Raw genomic sequence first — 18,973 nt, 5'->3', positions numbered from 1 at the left:
TGAGTGACGGCACACAAGACGCACCCAGGAAGTCAGCCTGGACTACCGGCTCTGGGCAGTTTTCTGGCATCTTCTGGCTCCTGGGCCTCTTTTCCAGGCCACAGAGGCGTGGCTTAGGATGCCCTGAAAGCTGTAGAAAGGACCAGCACAGACTGGGCTTTAGAAAGCATCCCAGAAAGTGCTCAGCGCCTAGACTGGACCCCTTGAGGCCTCCCTCCCGCCTCATCGGCGCCTCCAAGTGGGCACTTTGCCAAACCCCACTGCACCTCCAGGCTGTGCACTGGGGGCTCTGAACCACTTTATTCGTCTTGTGGTTGTGTCCATGATGGGGCCTCCCAGAAGCTCAGAGAGGGTCAGACCATTGCTTCTTTCCTTTAAGCTTTGGTTTATTAAACAATGAAGCAATGTCAAAACAGGTTGCAAAAATTGTAGTGTATTTCAGATGTGTACATGTTTAAAATTAAGGCCATTCGCACAAAAAATAATACAATGCAATATAAATGTGCTGGATTCATTCATTTGTAGCTCACACACACAGGATAATCTGGTAAAAGAATATAACCACTTTTTTTTCATTTTTATTGGGTTCTGACACACATACAGTAAAGTATGTGTCAAGTGCACAAATCAGAGGAACACAGCTTGATGGTTTTTTACACGTGTCCACAATCCTGTAACACCATCCAGCTCAGGATAGGTACAGCACCTGGAAGGTTCTCACATGCCCCTCTGAAGTCAGTACCCCCAAGAGGTAACCCCCATTATGAATTCTATCACCAGGGGTTAGTTTTGTCTATTCTTTTTTTTTTTAATGTTTATTTTTGAGGGAGAGAGAGAGAGAGAGCAGGGGAGGGACAAAGAGAGAGGGAGACACACAATCCGAAGCAGGTTCCAGGTTCTGAGCTGTCAGCACAGAGCCCAGTGCGGGGCTAGAACTCCATGAACTGTGAGATCATGACCTGAGCCGAAGTCGGACGCTTAACTGACTGAGCCACCCAGGCGCCCCAGTGATTCTTAAATTTCATATAAGTGGGACAATACAGTGTATATTTTTTTGAGTCTGTCTTCTTTCACCGAATGTAATGTCCAAAATCATCCGTAGTTTTGCATGTAACAGCGGTTTACTCTTTTTTTGTTGCGTAGAATTCCATTGTATGAATGTGTACCGTTCCTTTACCCATTCTCTCTGATGAGCATCTGGGTTATTTCCAGTTTGGGGCTATTATGAACAAACTGTTGTGAACATTTACGAAAGACTGAATGTTTGTGTCCCTCCAGAATTCTATGTTCAAACCTAATCCCCTGTGTGATGATATTGGGGGGAGGGCTTTTGGGAGGTGGTTAGGTCATGACAGTGGAGCCCTCAGGAATGGGATTAGTATGCTTGTAAAAGAGACCCCAGAGAGCTCCCTTCTCCCCTCCATCACGTGAGGACACAGTGAGAAGATGGCCATCTATGGACCAGGAAACAGGTTCTCACCAGACACCGAATCTGCCGGCACCTTCCTGTGGGGCTTCCCGGCCTCCAGAATGGTCAGAAATAAATTTCTATTGTTTATAAGCCACCCAATCTCTGGTGCTTCCATTACAGCAGCTCGAACAGACCAAGACGAAATCCTCGTACACGCTTTTTTGTTGGCCGTATATACACACTTCCCTCGGATCGGGTGTGCGTACGTTCAGCTTTAGAAGACTCTGCCCTACAGTTTTCTAAAGTGACTGGACCGGTTCTCACCCTCACTGCAGTGCACAGGCGTATGGAATATACATTTGAAGATGTAGGATGCCTGTCGTCTCCCTTTGGTCCTTTTAGTGTTACCCTGCGAATGCGATATTTGGAGAATCTGGAGGCCCCAAGGACCAACGCCAACGTCTGGGGGGCAGTGGACAGTGTCCTAGCTCAGGCGAAGAGAGCAAATGCACTCTTCCTCTGACTTGTTTTATTCAGGCCAGCGGCGGGTTGGGTGATCCTTACTCTGCCTGCTGATTCAAATGCTACATCCCTTCCAGAAACACCCTCACGGGCACACCCAGAAATAGTGGGCTATCTGGGCATCCCTCAGCCCCATCGGGTTGACACATAACCTTAACCGTTACAGTGCCATACCTCAGCCTTCGGTCACCATCCTTCTGCCACAGAGCAATGGTGTGTGTGTGTGGGGGGGGGGGGATTCCCCGTTCCACCATTCTGTCAAAGAGGTAATGAAAAAGCCAAACAGGGGCGCCTGGGTGGCGCAGTCGGTTAAGCATCCGACTTCAGCCAGGTCACGATCTCGCGGTCCGTGAGTTCGAGCCCCGCGTCGGGCTCTGGGCTGATGGCTCGGAGCCTGGAGCCTATTTCCGATTCTGTGTCTCCCTCTCTCTCTGCCCCTCCCCCGTTCATGCTCTGTCTCTCTCTGTCCCAAAAATAAATAAACGTTGAAAAAAAAAATTTTTTAAAAAAAGAAAAAGCCAAACAGACAAAGAGAGAGCCGGGTCGGAGAAAAGAGGGAACAAGGGAGAGACCCTGAGTTACAACTTCTCACCATGGGGTCTCAGTGTCTGGCTCGGGGTCCTCGACTCCTTTCAGGGGACATTTCTGGGGCAGCTTCCGCACACTAGGTATGTTCGCCCTGGCCGTTCTAACAACCTTGCAAATTTGCTATTATTAACTGTTACCCTGTGTCAGGCACCTCGTTAATATTCATTATTGCTCATCTCCGCAACTCCGCGTACAAAAGAGAAAAAAGGCAGAGCAGAGAGACAAGGAACTCGTGCAGGGTCACCTAGCTTGTGAGTGCCATCACAGGACTTGAACCAGACTGCCCAGCACGGCGGGAAAAGTGAAAAGCGGAGCCTCTGTTACTGTAAGTTTGACACATGCACGTGCAGGCTGGTGTGCGTGCACACACTTGCACACGTGTGCACAGGAGCGCTACTCCCCAGGACAGGCGTTGCTCTTTCTAAAAGGCTAAGCACAGGCGGATGCCTTGTAAATGGAAGTACGTTATTTACCAGGAGACCCGACCTAAAAAAAAAAAAAAAAAAAAAAAAAAAGACCTAAAAGGAGATGTTTGGGGGAGGCTGTTGGAAAATGTGACCCTATCTTTTCTTGTGTGTAAATCTGTAAGGTTTTTTTTAAAAATTTTTAAACATTTTTATTTATTTTTGGGAGACAGAGTGTGAGCAGGGGAGGGGCAGAGAGAGAGGGAGACACAGAATCCGAGGTAGGCTCCAGGCTCAGAGCTGTCAGCACAGAGCCTGATGAGGGGCTCGAACCCGTGAACTGTATTATCGTGACCTGAGCCGATGTTGGATGTGCAACCAACTGAGCTGCCCGGGTGCCCCTGTAAGTTTTCATAGTTGGAACGTGCTTAAAACAGGAGATGTCTGGCCCCACTCCCGGCCCCTGCCCCCTCCCGCCAGCCCCAGCTCCCGAGTCATCACATGCGCACTGTGAGAAGCTCAGGTCTTGCTTTGGTTTACAGGGACCTGATGTGGGCAAGGCCCTTGACTCTGGCTTTCAGCTAGGTTGGGTAGCAGGGGTCTAGAGTCTTCAGGGTGGTGCGGGAGGGGTGGTGAGGGGTGGGCTCTTGTTCTCCCCCACCTTCCACTCTCACCCCCACCCCGCCCCACACCCACAGAGCGGCCGGTCATTCCTGCCAGGTCTGATTATTTTAGAGTCAGTGAAAGGAGCTAACACGGTAAAGCGATAGAAACTGATGTTTTCCAGCTTCAAAGACAATTGCCCCTCTATTTGTCCCCTCAGGTTGGGTGGGAGGAGCAAGCCAGCAGCCCTGTATGGGGGTCACTCATGTGGGAGGTCAACAGTCCAGTGAAGGGCACCCCGCCCCCCCGCAACATGCCTATGATCCCTCATCCATCTAAGGGGAACAGCTTCAGTGTCAGCACACAGCCGTGGGCCCAGCGCTTTGCTCCCTCCCGCTGCCTAGCCTGCTCCTTCCAGAACTTTCCCCTTGGACTGCCCAGGCCACGAAGGCTCCTAGACGGGGCCGTGGCCCCCACTTCCCAGGAACAGCCGAGCCAGCAGCCACAGCAGCCCAAGGCCAAGTAGCAGGTGGGGTTGGGCTTGGCTGTTATTTCCCAGCAGGACCAAGCTCAAGGGTGAGGACTGCAGCCGTGAGAGCCAACAAAGCTTATCCCGAGAGGCAACAGACGGGTGGGAGAGGAAGGTAAGGTGAGAGGGGGAGAAATTGAGAATTTTTTTCTTAGTGCCTATTACTTGCCAGGAACTGTATAACGTATTTCCCCATACCTTATCCTACTCGGTATTCACCACAATCCAATGAAATAGATACTGGGCATTATTGCACCCAGGCCCAGCCTCCCCCGGGGGTTGCCACCAGTGTTGTCACACGGGGCCCTGTGCTCAGAAGGAGCCCTGCCCTCAGTTCACTGCTCTGCTGTCGACAGCTTGAAATTCCTAATAATTTTGTAACAAGCGCCATTGGACAGCAGACCCTGCAAATTTGGTAGCCAGTCCTAATTATACTCACTTCACAAACGAGGAAACTGAGGCTCTGAAAGGTTACACGGCCTGCCTAAGATCACTGCCGGGAAATGGGGGGCTCAGTCCTGGGGCTCCAGGCTGTCCGCCTCCCAAGACCATACTCTCCAGGTGAGTCCCCTGCCCTCACGGGTTACATCGTAGCAGGGCGTGCGGTTGGTTAGCACAGTGGTCCTCCAAGTGCGGTCCCTGGACAGACGGCAGCAGGAGCACTTGAGAACTTGCTAGGAGGGGGCCCCGCAGGTCTGTGTTTCATTTAACAAGCCGTCCAGATGGTTCTGACGCCGCTCAGGTTGGAGGGGCCCTGAGCTGGAAGATGGTAGAAGGAACTCGGGGAGGGAGGGAGACGGACAGCGTGTGTGGTGGGGGCTGGTCTGCAGTTCTAAGTGGGACGGTCGAGCTGGGACTCAGTGAAAAGGTGACATTTGAGCAAGAACGTGAAGATGAGGAGGCACTCTCTGGGTTCCCGGGGGGAAGCGTGAGCCAGGCAGCGACAGGGGCCAGCAGGGATGCCCGAGGGCAGGAGTGTGCCTGGTGAGCCTGAGGAGCAGTAATGAGCCCGCTGGGGTTGGGGACAAGCCAGCTTCACCAAGCCTCTGGGTCCCAATCCCCTTCGCCTTCTCTTCCTTATTCCATCCCTGTGACCGTTGCCTGGGGAGACAATTTGGGAACAGTCACCCAAGCGGGACAAATGAGGCGCTGCTTCTCTCTATGGGCAATCACACCCTTCAAGAAGGAGAGTCGTGAGGACCGGGCTGAAGGTGCTGCTTCAGGGCACACTGATGGGGCCTCGTTAAGACACTGACGCTCCATGGCCAAGTTCTTTGACGTGGTATTCTTGCTTCCTAGAGGGCAGCCCCCGAGGACAGATCAGGAGATTTTTTTTTTTTTTTTTTTAAATTTTTTTTTTCAACGTTTATTTATTTTTGGGACAGAGAGAGACAGAGCATGAACGGGCGAGGGGCAGAGAGAGAGGGAGACACAGAATCGGAAACAGGCTCCAGGCTCCGAGCCATCAGCCCAGAGCCCGACGCGGGGCTCAAACTCACGGACCGTGAGATCGTGACCTGGCTGAAGTCGGACGCTTAACCGACTGCGCCACCCAGGCGCCCCCAGGAGATATTTTTAAGAGGTCTCAAGGGTGCCTCGAGCGCCGACAAATGACACAGGAAGCCCCGGGACTCATTCTGTCGCAGGGACAGCAAGTCTATAGTCTCAAGGGCTTACTCAAAATTTCAAGGCCAAACTTGTCACCCAGCATGACATCCTAGGAGGAAAAAAGACCGGCGTAGTTGACCAGCAGTGGCCCGCCGTGTTCCTCAGAGGCAGACTCACGTCCGGGGTGGGGGGGCTCTCCTTCGTCGTCTTCTCATTCCTCTTAGCCCTTGTGCAGAATCTGTACCTCGCTCCACTGGGGGTGAAGAGAAGGTGGGCTCAGAGGCGGTGGTGGGCGGCAGGGAGGAGAAGGGGGGAGGTCGAGGGTGCAGGATGGATAGACTTGGTCAAGGATGGTGCGAGGTGGCGTAGTGGGAAGGGAAGTGTGAGAGACCTCCCAGGCTGGGCACCTGGATGACATTAGCCAACATTTAATTGAGTGCGCATTCTGTGTTGGGTAGTATGTTAAGTGCATTTGGTGCCTTGTCCAACGTAATTCCTTGTTACACGCATTTTGTGGATGGGAAAACTGAGCCTCATCTAGGCAAGCGCTTGCCTCACATCACAGAGTTAGGAAGCGGCGGACTTGGGAGGGAAACCCAAGCCTGAGCGAATTCAGGACGCCAGGGGTCCTTAAACCTTAGCATGTTAAAATCAGCTGGGAAGCTTGTTCAACTACAGATTACTGGGCTCTACCTTCAGGGTTCCTGAGTCTGCAGGTTTGGGGTAGGACCCAAGAATCTGCGTTTCTAACAAGTTCCTGAGTGATGCTCACACTGTTGACCGAGTTGCCCCACTTTGGGAACCGCTGCGTCCCCGTAAACCAGTGGCTTTCAACCCTGGCCGTGCCCTGGAATCACCTGAGCACTTAAATATTCGGATGCCAGCTCGCTCCCCTCGCTGAAAGTCTGACTGGTCTGTAGTGGTGTCCGGACTTTGGCATTTTTTAAAAAAGAGCCCCCAGGGTGTTCCTAACACGCGGCCAGGGACGAGAACCGCTGCTCTAAACTCCGTCGATAGGGACTATGGGAGGAATAGCAGGTTTCTGCGGGAAATAATGGCCCCTTTTCACTAAGATACCGAAACATAATGCCTTCTGCTTTCAAGCTCAAAATCCCCGGCATCACGAGCCAGTCTGCTCAGGCCCAGCTAGATGCTAATTGAGTGTCCTCTTTGGGCTGGGTGTTGTTCACCTTCCTGAGGACTGATTGAGGCCAGCAGGTTGGTGGGGAGTCACCAAATGGAAGGCCATTGAGAAGCTGATGACAGGTCCACCTTGCAACCGGGCGTTTTTCTTACAAATAAAAGTCTGTGGTGATTTCACCTAAGTTGGCAGGAGCATGTTTTATGACCGGAGTCCTCGCATAATTAGAAAACGGAAATGTATTTGAAATTGCTTAAATGGCAGGATTTGCTCAAGCATTTGATGTACTTTTAAGAAGTCTGCATTTGGTTGGATTACCTTCGAAATGTGCTTTTGAAATTGGACTTGGCTAGTCCCAGTTCAGTGCTGAGAAAGAGGACGGTGCTCTGTCTAACCTAAAAGCGATGGGGCTTTTCAGAAGGCTGGTGTTGTTTCTGAGGACGGCTAAATCGTATCTGGTGATTAATTGTTGAGCAGTTAACAGAGGAGGCTCATGGCCACTGTCTCAAAGTGCAAGAAAAGTAACAAAACAAAACAGGGAAAGTTAAAGCTGTCAATTCATTGACTCGCACCAAGATTAAAAAAAAAAAAAAAAAAAAAAAAGGTGACAGTGATGACAGGCTGGAGGAGGAAGGGGAATTGGAATGATGGAATGGTGGAGCCTTGGCCTTGGAGCGGGAGAAGGCATTGAGACCAGGAGACTCAAGTCCAATGCCTACTGAAGTGTGTGTGCCACCTAGACAGAGCAGCTGAGTGTTCCGTCCACAGAGATGGGCCCCATGCTGCCAGCCCGCCTGGCTCTCCTAGACAAGACAGAAATCAAGATTTTAACATAAACGTTTCCAATTTTAAAATGCTTGCTTAAATACAGTCAATAGAGTGTGGGCCAAATAGGCGTGAGGGCTGGCTTCAGACAACATCAATGATTTTGTCCAACCCCATTCTTTTACAGAAGAGGAAACATGTTCTACAGGATTTACTCAGTTATCCGTTTATTAATTAAAAACATTTAATGTTTATTTACGAGAGAGAGAAAGAGAGAGAGCGAGTGGGGGCAGGGGGCAGAGAGAGGGAGACACAGAATCCAAAGAAGGCTCCGGGCTCTGAGCGGTCAGCACAGAGACCGACCTGGGGCTTGAACTCATGAACCCCGAGATCACGACCTGAGCCGAAGTCAGATGCTTAACCGACTGAGCCACCCAGGAGCCCCAACTTATTTATTTATTTTTTAATGTTTGTTTATTTTTGAAAGAGAAAGACAGACATGAGCAGAGGAGGGGCAGAGAGAGAGGGAGACACAGCATCCAAAGCAGGCTCCAGGATCCGTGCTGTCGGCAGAGAGCCCGACCTGGAGCTCGAACTCATGAAGTGCAAGATCATGACCTGAGCCAAAGTCGGATGCTTAACCTACTGAGCCACCCGGGCGCCCCGCAGTTATCCATTCAAATAAAGGCAGTCAGCTCTGAGCTCCTTTACCTTCAAGGTGCTCACAGTCTGGTGAGGAAAAGGCCGGGAGCAGGGGCAGGTTTTGACGGAGTTGGCCCCAGGAGGCTGTGAGGATGGAGGGGGTCTCACCCAGCCTGGGATCTGGAAGGACTTCCCCCTGAAGAGCAACTCTCAGTTGTGTCTTGACAGAAGAATAGGGGTCAGTCACTTGGGACCACTTGGAAGAGGGCACAGCTTCGCCGAAGACCCAGGGACACCTGTGTTTGGTTAACGGCAAGAGGCGGTAAGACTGACTCCAGGTACAGAACAGAAAGGGTCACAGGCTGACGAGCAACTGGAAGATTTTGATATGGCTGAAACGCTCATCCATACCCCAAGATGTGTCTTCACTGTGGTGCAGGGAAAAAGATGAGCTAAGTGTCTGAGAATCTGCGAGTGGGGCTTGGCCAAGCCTGGAGGAAAGGGTGACAACGTCAGGTGATGAAATATAGTTTTGGCTTTTATTTTTTTCCTACTTGCTCTGAAATGAGCATTCCAAACTCTGTCATCATAACCCCTGAAAGGCTGCCTGATTCCTCCGTGGAAATGGCTCATTCTGCTTTTAACAGCTCCCAGTGCTTTGAGTGGATGGATCTTTGTATTTCAATAATCAACGTGATTTCCCTCCGGTAACCTTGGCATTCATTGCACCTGCCTGGGGATGCTTTCTTTTTCAGCCTCGAGGCCTTAGAATTTGGAGGAGGGGAGAAAGGAGAAGAAATTCAGATTGTTTTTCTGTGCTTTCCTGTGTTTTGGGGAAGTTCCTTTTTTCTGTTCACGTTGTTACTCTAAGAGGCACCACTAGATTTGAGTAAGAGTCAAGGTGGTCCCATTTTTACCCCGGGTCAGTTGTTGATAGGCTCTCTCTGTCACTTCTCTAAGTTTTAAGGTCCTACTGGTTTCAGAGTTTGTTTGTTTGTTTTGCACTTTTGGCACTTTGTGTACTTTTTGGCACTGTGATAGATTGATGGGATTCCCAGTCTGTCCCTGCCCTCATAAAACTTACAAACCTTGTGCAAAGAGCTGTGTGTGATCAAAGTCATGATGGTGAAAAAGAGGGGCCTTAAGATGTTCATAGCAGGGAGTGAAGAGTTTGATTCCTTTTATTGTTGGCAAAACTGATGCTACCAGGAAACATTGGGACCTGCCTTTTTTTTTTTATTAAAAAGAGAAGAAATCACCCCCACGTTTATTGCAGCATTACTTACAATAGCCAAGATATGGGAGCAACCTTAGTGTTCATCGATAGCGGAATGGATAGAGAAGATGTGGTTTATATACAACAATGGGATAACACTCAACCATAAAGAAGAACGAGATTCTGCCACTTACAACATGCTTGGACCTGGAAGGTATTATGCTAAGTGAAGTACGTCAGAGAAAGACAAAGGCCGTATGGTTTCACTTATAGGCAGAATCTAAAAAACAGAACAAATGAACAAAGAAACAAACAAAAGTAGAAACAGACCCATAAATACAGAAAACAAACTGGTGGTTGCTGGAGGGGAGGAGGGTGCAAGGGTGGGTAAAGGGGTGAAGAGAAGTGGGAGGTAGAGGCTTCCAGTTGTGGGCTAAGTCGTGAGGATAAAAGATACAGAATAGGGAAAACAGTCACCGGTACCGAATAGTGTTACATGGTGACAAATGGTAGCTGTGCTTGTGGTGAGCACAGCGTAAGCATCTAGAGTTGTTGCATCGTTATGTTGTGCACCTGAAACTAATGTAACGACGTGTGCTAACTACACTTCAATTTAAAACAAAGAGTCAAAAAATAAAAAGAGAAGGAACTAGATAAAATTCACATTACAGAAATTCACCATTTAAACTTACTTTTAAGTGTACATTTCCGTGATTTTAGTTCAATGTTGTGCAGCCATCACCTCCATCCAATTTCTGAACATAATCGTTACCCCCCAAAGAAACCCCATAATCCTTAAACAGTCATCCCTCATTTTCCCTTTCCCCAACCCCTGGCAATCAGTAATCTACTTTCCGTCTCTATGGGTTTACCTATTCTGGGAATTTCATATAAGTGGAATCATGTGATACATAGCCTTTGCATCTGGTTTCTTTCACTTAGCAATTTTCAAGGTTCATCCATGTCTCAGTATGTGTCAGCACTCCATTGCTTTTTTACGGCGGAGTAATATTCCATTCTCTAGATATACCATGTCTTGATTATCCGTTTATCGGTTAACGGACATATGAGTTGTTTCCACGTTTTGGCCATCGTGACTAGTACTGCTATAAACATTCGTATGCAGATGTGGTGAACACCTATTTTCAATTATTTTGGGTATATACCAAGGAATGGAATTCCCAGCATATGTGGCAGCAATTCTGTATTTAACTTTTTGAGGAAGTGCCTAATTATTTTGTCTAGTGGCTGAACCATTTTTCATTCCCACCAGCAATGTCCGAAGTTCCAATTTCTCCACGTCCTCACCAACACTTATTATCGTTTGTCTTTTTTTTCTTTTAAAAATAATTTTTTTAATGTTTTATTTATTTTTGAGACCGAGGGAGACAGAGTGTGAGCAGGGGAGGGGCAGAGAGAGAGGGAGACACAGAATCCGAAGCAGGCTCCAGGCTCTGAGCTGTCAGCACAGAGCCTGACGCGGGGCTCGAACTCACAGACCGCGAGATCGGGACCGAGCCCAAGTTGGACTTAAGCGACTGAGCCACCCAGGCGCCTCTTGTTTGTCTTTTTGATTAATTATAGTGTGTGCAAAGGGGTATCTCATGGTTTTAATTTTCATTTCCCTAATGACTAATAATGGTGAGCATCTTTTCACATGCTTGTTGGCCATTTGTATACATTCTTTGGAGATATGTCTATTTAAGTCCTTTGTTCATATTTTAAGAATTGAATTGTCTTTTTGTTGTTGAGTTGTAAGGGTTCTTCATATATTCTGGGTACTAGACCCTTACAGACACATGATTTACAAATACTTCCTCCTACTCTGTGCATTCTCTTTCAATTTTTTGATAACATCTTTTGATGCACCAAAGTTTTCAATTTGGATGAAGTTGCATTTATCTAGGCTTTCTTTTGTTGCTTATGCCTTGGGTGTTATATTTAAAAACTGTTGCACAGGGGTGCCTGGCTGGCTCAGTCGGTTGAGTGTCTGACTCTTGGTTTTGGCTCAGGTCATGATTCCAGGGTTGTAGGATCCCCGTGTCAGGCTCAGCACTGAGTGTGGAGCCTGCTTGAGATTCTTTCTCTCCTTCTTCCTCTCTCCCCTGCACACTTTCTCTCTCTAAAATAAAAAAAAAAAGAGGGGGGGGCACCTGGGTGGCCCAGTCAGTTAAGTATCTGACTTCGGCTCAGGTCATGATCTCACAGCTCACGAGTTCATGTGGAGCCCGCTTGGGATCCTCTGTCTCCCTCTCTCTGCCCCTCCCCCTGCTCCTGTGCTCTCTCTCTCTCTCTCAAAATAAATATTTAAAATAACATACTTAAAAATAATTATAAAAAATAAATAATAATATAAATAAATATCTGCTGCCTAATCCAATGGCATGAAAATTTACACTTCTGTTTTCTTCTAAGAGTTCAATAGTTTTAGTTCTTACATTTAGGTCTTTGATCTGTTTAGAATTAATTTTTGTGTATGGCATGAGGTAGGGATTCAACTTCATTCTTTTGCATGTGGATATCCAGTTGTCCCAGCAGCATTTGTCAAAAAGACTATTCTTCCACCATTGAATGGTCTTGACCCCTTTGTCAAAAATCAATTGATCATAAATAGTTGTATGGATTTATTTCTGGATACTCAATTCTATTCGATCGATTGATCTATCTATACATGTCCTTATGTTGGTACCACAGTGTTTGGGTTATTGTAGGTTTGTAGTAAGTTTTAAAATAGAGAAGTATGAGATCCCTGACTTCATTCTTTTTCAAGATTGTTTAGGCTGTTTGGGGCCCCTTACGCTTCCATATGAATTTTAGGATAAGCTTGTCCATTTCTGTAAAGAAGGCAGTTGGAATTTTGATAGAGATTGCACTGAAGGTCAATTTGGAGAGTATTTCTATCTTAGCAATAGTAAGTATTCCAATTCACAAACACAAGATGTCTTTCCATTTATTCAAGTTTTCTTGAATTTCTTTCAACAACATTTTGTAGTTTTCAGTATAGAAGTCTTGCACTTTTTTGATTAAATTTATTCCTAAATATTTTATTCTTGTTGATGCTATTGTGAGTGGAATTGTCTTAATTTCCCTTTTTGGATTGTTCATTGCTGGTGTGTAGAAACACAGTTGATTGTGTATATTGATCCTGAAACTTTGCTGACCTTATTTATTAGCTGCAATTTTTTTTTTTTTTGGTGTGTGTGAATTCTTCACCATTTTTCTATATGTAAGATCATATCATCTGTAAATAGAGATAGTTTTAATTCTTCCTTTCCAATCTGGATGCCTTTTCCCCACCCTCCCCCCTTGCCTAATTGCAAGAACAGGCTAGAACTTCCTGGCTACAATATTGAATAGAAGTTGTAAGAATGAACTTCCTTGTCTACTTCCTGATCTTAGGGGGGAAAAAAGCAGTCTAAGTGTGATGTTAGCCAAGAGTTTTTCATAGATGCCCTTATAAAGGTTGAGGAAAGTTTTCTTTTCGTTTAAGTGTTTTTATCATGAAAGAGTGTTGGATTGTTTTTTCAGAGGGTTTTTCTCTATTAAGATGGTCATGTAAGTTTCCTTTCTCTGTTAATATGGTGCTGGCCACATGATAAAGATTTACTAAATATTTACTGAATTAATGATATAAATGCTATAGCCCTAACAACAGCAGAGCAATATTGCTGCATGTTTTGTGTGTTAATGTGTTGTTGGTTTGCTGTTGTTGTTTCTATCGCATCTAAGGTGGATTGTTCTTTCTTCCAGGGGTCCTTTTGACCTACAACAACCTCTTATAAGTGGCTGTCCAGGGGATCAGGGAGCTGAACTTCCCCCCGGGTCAAACCAGCACTGACAACATTACAGGAATCCAATGACCTTGACCTTTTTAACATTTAGGCTAGTGAAACCAGACAATAGATCTTTGCCTCCCGCATGTTCAGGTCTAAAATGTTAATGTCAAGTCCTAAGTGCATTGTGCCTTAGAAAGCTACAAAGAGTTAATTCCCAGAAGCCATTCCTATTAATCTTGGTGTCTGGATGAAAACTAAATTTGGGACCTCAATTACCTGATCGAGTCCCATGTAGACTCAGCCGGCAGTAATATTGATGAGGATGGCAATCATTTCTCCCACTTGGAGACCCGATTGCAATCCCATCCTAAGCAATCTGCCCTTCAAGTGCATGGAGAAGTGGGCATTATTTTTATCTTTTCTTCTGTTCTGGAAAGAATTTTTGGTTCCTGAATCCTTAACCCTTTGTGCACCATAACACAATCCTACTTGACTGAACAAGGTAAATAATAGCACTAACATCTGAATTGTCTATCACAGTTTGGGAAGCACTTTATTGTTATCTTGTCTCAACCAGTCCTCATCACTGCTTGCTGAGTGTGGCCCCGCCCATTTGTCAGGGAAGGAAACTGGCTCAGAAACTCGACTTTCTGGCTCAGGTTCTTCTTGTTTCTCTAGGCTACAGAGGGCTTTATTAAACAGGTGCAGATGTTTTCAAAGAGCCACAGATAGAAAAGACCAAACCTTGTCCTTGGTTCAGTGGTTTGTGGGGATGATGAAGGGTAAAGTCTGACTGAAAGGCTGCATGGGAGGAGAGAGAAGGCTCTGGAAGAGCGAGCTGGAATGGGCACTCACGGTGGGTAGAATAGTACTGCCATTGGACACCAAACATCTCCACCCCTCAAGCAGACGCTTGGTGTCACGGACCTCCATTTATCTGTAGTTCCCTTATGCTGACCTTTGCTAGTTATCCCATTGGTGAATTATTGGTGGCATGTTTTTGATCCCAAGCCACCTGGCGCACATCTGGTCACCTACCTAGACAATGAGCATGTGGTCAAAGAGTGTGAATTCCTGAGTAGGTGTCTAAGCAAAATGAGTTGTGGAAGTAAATCTTCATCAAAAAATAGTCAGCAGTGATGGCAAACGCTTGAAAACCTAAGAAAAGATTAAAAGGCTTCTCCAGGCTGTGTTCCAAGACCAGCTCTGTGCTTCCTTTTCTCCTTTTACCTTTTGTCATGGAACAGAGGGAAAGAGAATGAGACCTGATGAAATCTCTTGTTCATTTATTTCTTTGCATTAATCCTACATTCCTTCACTCAATAAATATGCATTAAGCATCTACTGTGTGTTGGGCCTGTGCTGGGCACACAACAGTGAGCAAACCAGACATGGTCTTTGGCTTCATGTTCCAAGAGGAACTTGGAGGCAAGTAGGGGGGAAAAACCCAAAATAAAATAAATAAAGAAGCAAACAAACAAATAAATAATGACAAATCCAGGTATAGTACTAAGAGGAAAACAAACAATACCCTTTTTCTAGAGAGCAACACAGGGAGACTGAATTGGATTGGCCAGTCAAGAAAACATCTCTGAAGACAGGACATGTAACTTCTATTTTAAATGTAAGAAGAAATTCAAACTGGGAACAGGGGAAGAGGTTAGGAGAGAAACAGCTTTCCATACAAAGTGTAAGCATTAGCACACGCAAAGGCCCTGAGGTGGCAAAGAGACGAGAGCCTTCAAGGAAATGAAAGAAACCCAGTCTGGCTAATGTGTGGACAGCAAGGAAGAGAATGGTAGGAGATAAGGTCAGGGAGGCAGGCAGGGGCCAGATCATGCAAGGCTTGTGTCTCCTCCCAAGCCTCTGACTCCCCATCCCAGCGAGACCTTAGAAGGGTATGTTCAATGTGAATTGGTTGAGGCCAGCAGCACAAAGGGGAGCAGGGGAGAGATGGAATTATTGTCTCAATTCTTCACGCCTGTGTATTCCATATCTACACCCTTGCCATGGCCTTTTGATTTTGGACTTGACCTTGGGACTTGCTTTGGATAATGGTACGTGAAGGCAGCACAGGCTAGAAATATGCTTATGCAATTGAATATACCCCCTTACGCGTTTGCCCTTTGTCACGCTGAAAGAACAAGACTGGGGGAGTCCAAGGAAGATGAGAGACAGACACCTGGAGCAGATGTGAAGCATGGAGCAAGCCCCATTGGGCCCAGCTCAAAGCACTGGGCCATTGAGTTTTTGGTTTTTTTTCCATTGAGTTTTCTGAGAGATTTGTTACGTGGCATTATTGGGGCAGTGGCTGACCAATACAAGCAGGATGATGAGGACTTCTCTGAGGAACTATTGACAGAAAGAGGGTATTTAGTCTAGAGAATGAAGATTGAAAAGGAACTAAGGTCTGTCATGGCAGAAAGAATGGACTTGTTCCTTGTGATATGGAAGCCCATGTGTGGGATCAAGGGGTAGATATACAGGGAGGCAGTTTTAGCTACATTTAGGGAAGATCTTTTTTATCAACTAAAGTGCCGTGAAAATGGAATGCATCATCTTGAGACTATTTCTCACCACCAGAGGGCATGGAGACAACAATATAGTGCCTACTATGTGCCAAAGGCTCTCATATTTTTCTTCTTTTATTTTGTAATAATTTTCACAAGAAATATCTGTGAGATAAGCATTATTTTAAATATAAGGGAATTGAGGCTCAGAGAAGGTAAGAAACTTGCACAAGTCTGTATAGAGCCAGTAAGCGGAAAAGGCAGGATTTGAACCCACAGCTCTGTGGTGCTAAAACCCTACCAGTGAAGAAGGTGGTTTCCAGAGACGGTTGCAAGAAGATTCAAGTGCTGAATGGGGAGTGGTGCCCAAAGCCCAGGCCCCAAAGCCATCCCTGTTCCAAGAGGAAGTTTTCCCTAGTGTTTGGCAAGTTTTCACCAGTGAGGTGAGGGGAAAGGAGAAACGTGGTGAGTTTTGCACCAAGCTAAATTTATTCCATTTAAACAGCTTCTCTTTATTCTGACATCCTGTCTTCTCAACTCAAAAAAAAAAAAAAAAAAAATCAGGGGCACCTGGGTGGCTCGGTAGGTTAAGCGTCTGACTTCGGGTCAGGTCATGATCTCGAAGCTCGTGGGTTTGAGCCCTGCATCAGGCTCTGTGCTGATCATTCAGAGCCTGGAGCCTACTTCGGATTCTGTGTCTCCCTCTCTCTCTACCTCTCCCCCTCTCGACTCTGTGTGTGTGTGTCTCTCTCTCAAAACTAAATAAACATTAAAAAAATTTTTTTTAATCAGATAAGGATATTCATTTTAAAAATTGTCTTAATTTAGCAAAATAAGAAGCTGTCAACCTTGTCAGGCTCCCCAGGTATTTTGGAACGATAGGGGCTATGAAATCTAGAAGTCTCGAAGCCATTCTCTGGATGACCTCCAAGGTCTTTTTCAGCTCTGAACTTCTATAACTTTTTTTTTTTTTTTTTTTTTTTTTAAGTCTAAAGGTCAAGCCACGGGCTCCAGGACCTCAGGAAGCTGCCTTGGCCGGCAACTGCCTCCAGGCCGAGGCAGGGATGCCTTCTCCTAACTCAAAAAGGAGAGGGAAGGCTCCTAAATCACAGCCCAGCTTTGTCTCCCGCTGGCCCATTTTGCTGTTTCAAGGGCAATAGGGCAGCCTTGTCCCAGCCATAATGGTCTCTATCACAGTGTCATGGCGAGGGTATGGCTTGTCTAGATGCCCACCCAAAGTGAAAATGCCTGGGAGACAGCTAAGCAGAGCCGTGTTGCTGCAGGGACCAGGCAGAAACATGCTCCCCATCCCTCATCACTCCAGACAAGGACTCAAATGTTTTCCTTTAGGGAAAGGCTTGGAGTAGGGGTGGGGGCAGCCTCTTAGCCACAGGTGAAGGGAATTAGAAGGGGTTCTGGGAGGCTGTGGTCCTATACGCTTTTTCTTTTTACTTTTTTTAATGTTTATTTTTTATTTTTGAAGGAGAGAGACAGCACGAGCAGGGGAGGGGCAGAGAGAGGGGAGACACAGAATCTGAAGCAGACTCCAGGCTCTGAGCTGTCAGCACAGAGCCCCATGCGGGGCTCGAACCTATGAGAGCCAAAGGCAGACACTTAACCAACTGAACGTCCCAGGTGCCTCCTCTCCTCCTCCTCCTTCCCCTCCTCCTCCTCCTCCTCCTCCTTCTTCCTCTTCTCCTTCTCCTTCTTCTCCTTCTTCTTCTCCTTCCTCTTCTTCTCCTTCCTCTTCTTCTCTTTCTCCTCCTTCTCCTTCTCCCTCTTCTCCTTCCCCCTTCTTTTTTTAAAGCTTTATAGAGATATAATTTCTATGCCATACAATTCATCCATTTAAAGTGTAGGATTCAATGATTTTTAGTATATTCACAGGTAGATACACTAACACTGCAGTCAATTTTTTCATGATCTCAAAAAGAAATCCCTGCTCCTACTCCCCCATCTGCACCCCTCCCCTGTGTCCCCAGCCCTAGACAACCACTAATCTACTTTCTGTCTGTAAACTTTCCTATTCTGGACTTTTCATATAAATGCAGTCCTAATGCATTTATATGAAATGAAAGAGGGAGACACAGAATCCGAAGGAGACTCCAGGCTCTGAGCTGTCAGCACAGAGCCTGATGCGGAGCTCAAACTCATGAACCGTGAGATCATGACCTGAGCTGAAGTCGGACGCTTAACTGACTGAGCCACCCAGGCGCCCCTCTTTTATTTTATTTTAAAGTTTATTTATTTATTTTGAGAGAGAGAGAGAGAGAGAGAGAGCATGCACGCATGTAGGTGGGGGAGAAGGCAGAGAGAGAGGGAGAGAGAATCCTGAGCAGGCTCCTTACTGGAGCACAGAGCCTGATGTGGGGGCTCCATCCCAGGAACCTCAAGATCATGACCTGAGCTGAAATCAAGAGTCAGACGCTTGACCAACTGAGCCACCCAGGTGCCCCTGTATGTTTAAAATTAGTTAAAACGGTAAGCTCTATGTTATGCTTGCTTTACCACACGTACAAAAAAAAAAAAAAAAAAAAATCAATGAACCATATGGAAGAAAAATAAACCAAAATCTCACCCACTGATTCTGCCCAAGAAGCATGCTTTTCCGGTATGTGGCTGCCTGGGGCCAGTGCAAGCGTTCCCCTAAGGTGACTGTGAGCAGCAGGGCACTGACCTGAGCCCCAGCCCTTGCTAAGACATGAGAACAAACAAAACAGGGCAAGAACGTGGATGCCTCAGTCCGGGGCAGGGGGTAGGGTCTTGGGGAGGCTGTATACATTATTGGAAAGAGATCTGGGGGCGCCTGGGTGGCGCAGTCGGTTAAGCGTCCGACTTCAGCCAGGTCACGATCTCGCGGTCCGTGGGTTCGAGCCCCGCGTCAGTCTCTGGGCTGATGGCTCAGAGCCTGGAGCCTGTTTCCGATTCTGTGTCTCCCTCTCTCTCTGCCCCTCCCCCGTTCATGCTCTGTTTCTCTCTGTCCCACAAATAATGAAACGTTGAAAAAAAAATTAAAAAAAAAAAAAAAAGAAAGATATCTGGCTTTGAGTCAGCTTGCCTGGGTTTGACTCCTGGCATTGCCATGTGACCTTGAGCAAGTTACCTTCCCTTTCTGGGCTCCAGCTTCCTCCCCTGCAAGATGAGGTGGTAATAATTCCTTCCTGTGGAAGAGTGAACATACCAAGTGATGCCCAACATCAGAGCCTGACGGGGACTGAAACCACAGTGAGCAAGGTTGCTTCCCTGCAGAGGCCCTGT

Source organism: Puma concolor, chromosome E1 (assembly GCF_028749965.1).
Source record: "Puma concolor isolate L17-30 chromosome E1, mPumCon1.1.hap2, whole genome shotgun sequence".
Taxonomy (NCBI): Eukaryota; Metazoa; Chordata; class Mammalia; order Carnivora; family Felidae; genus Puma; species Puma concolor.
This window is presented reverse-complemented; position numbering follows the sequence as displayed.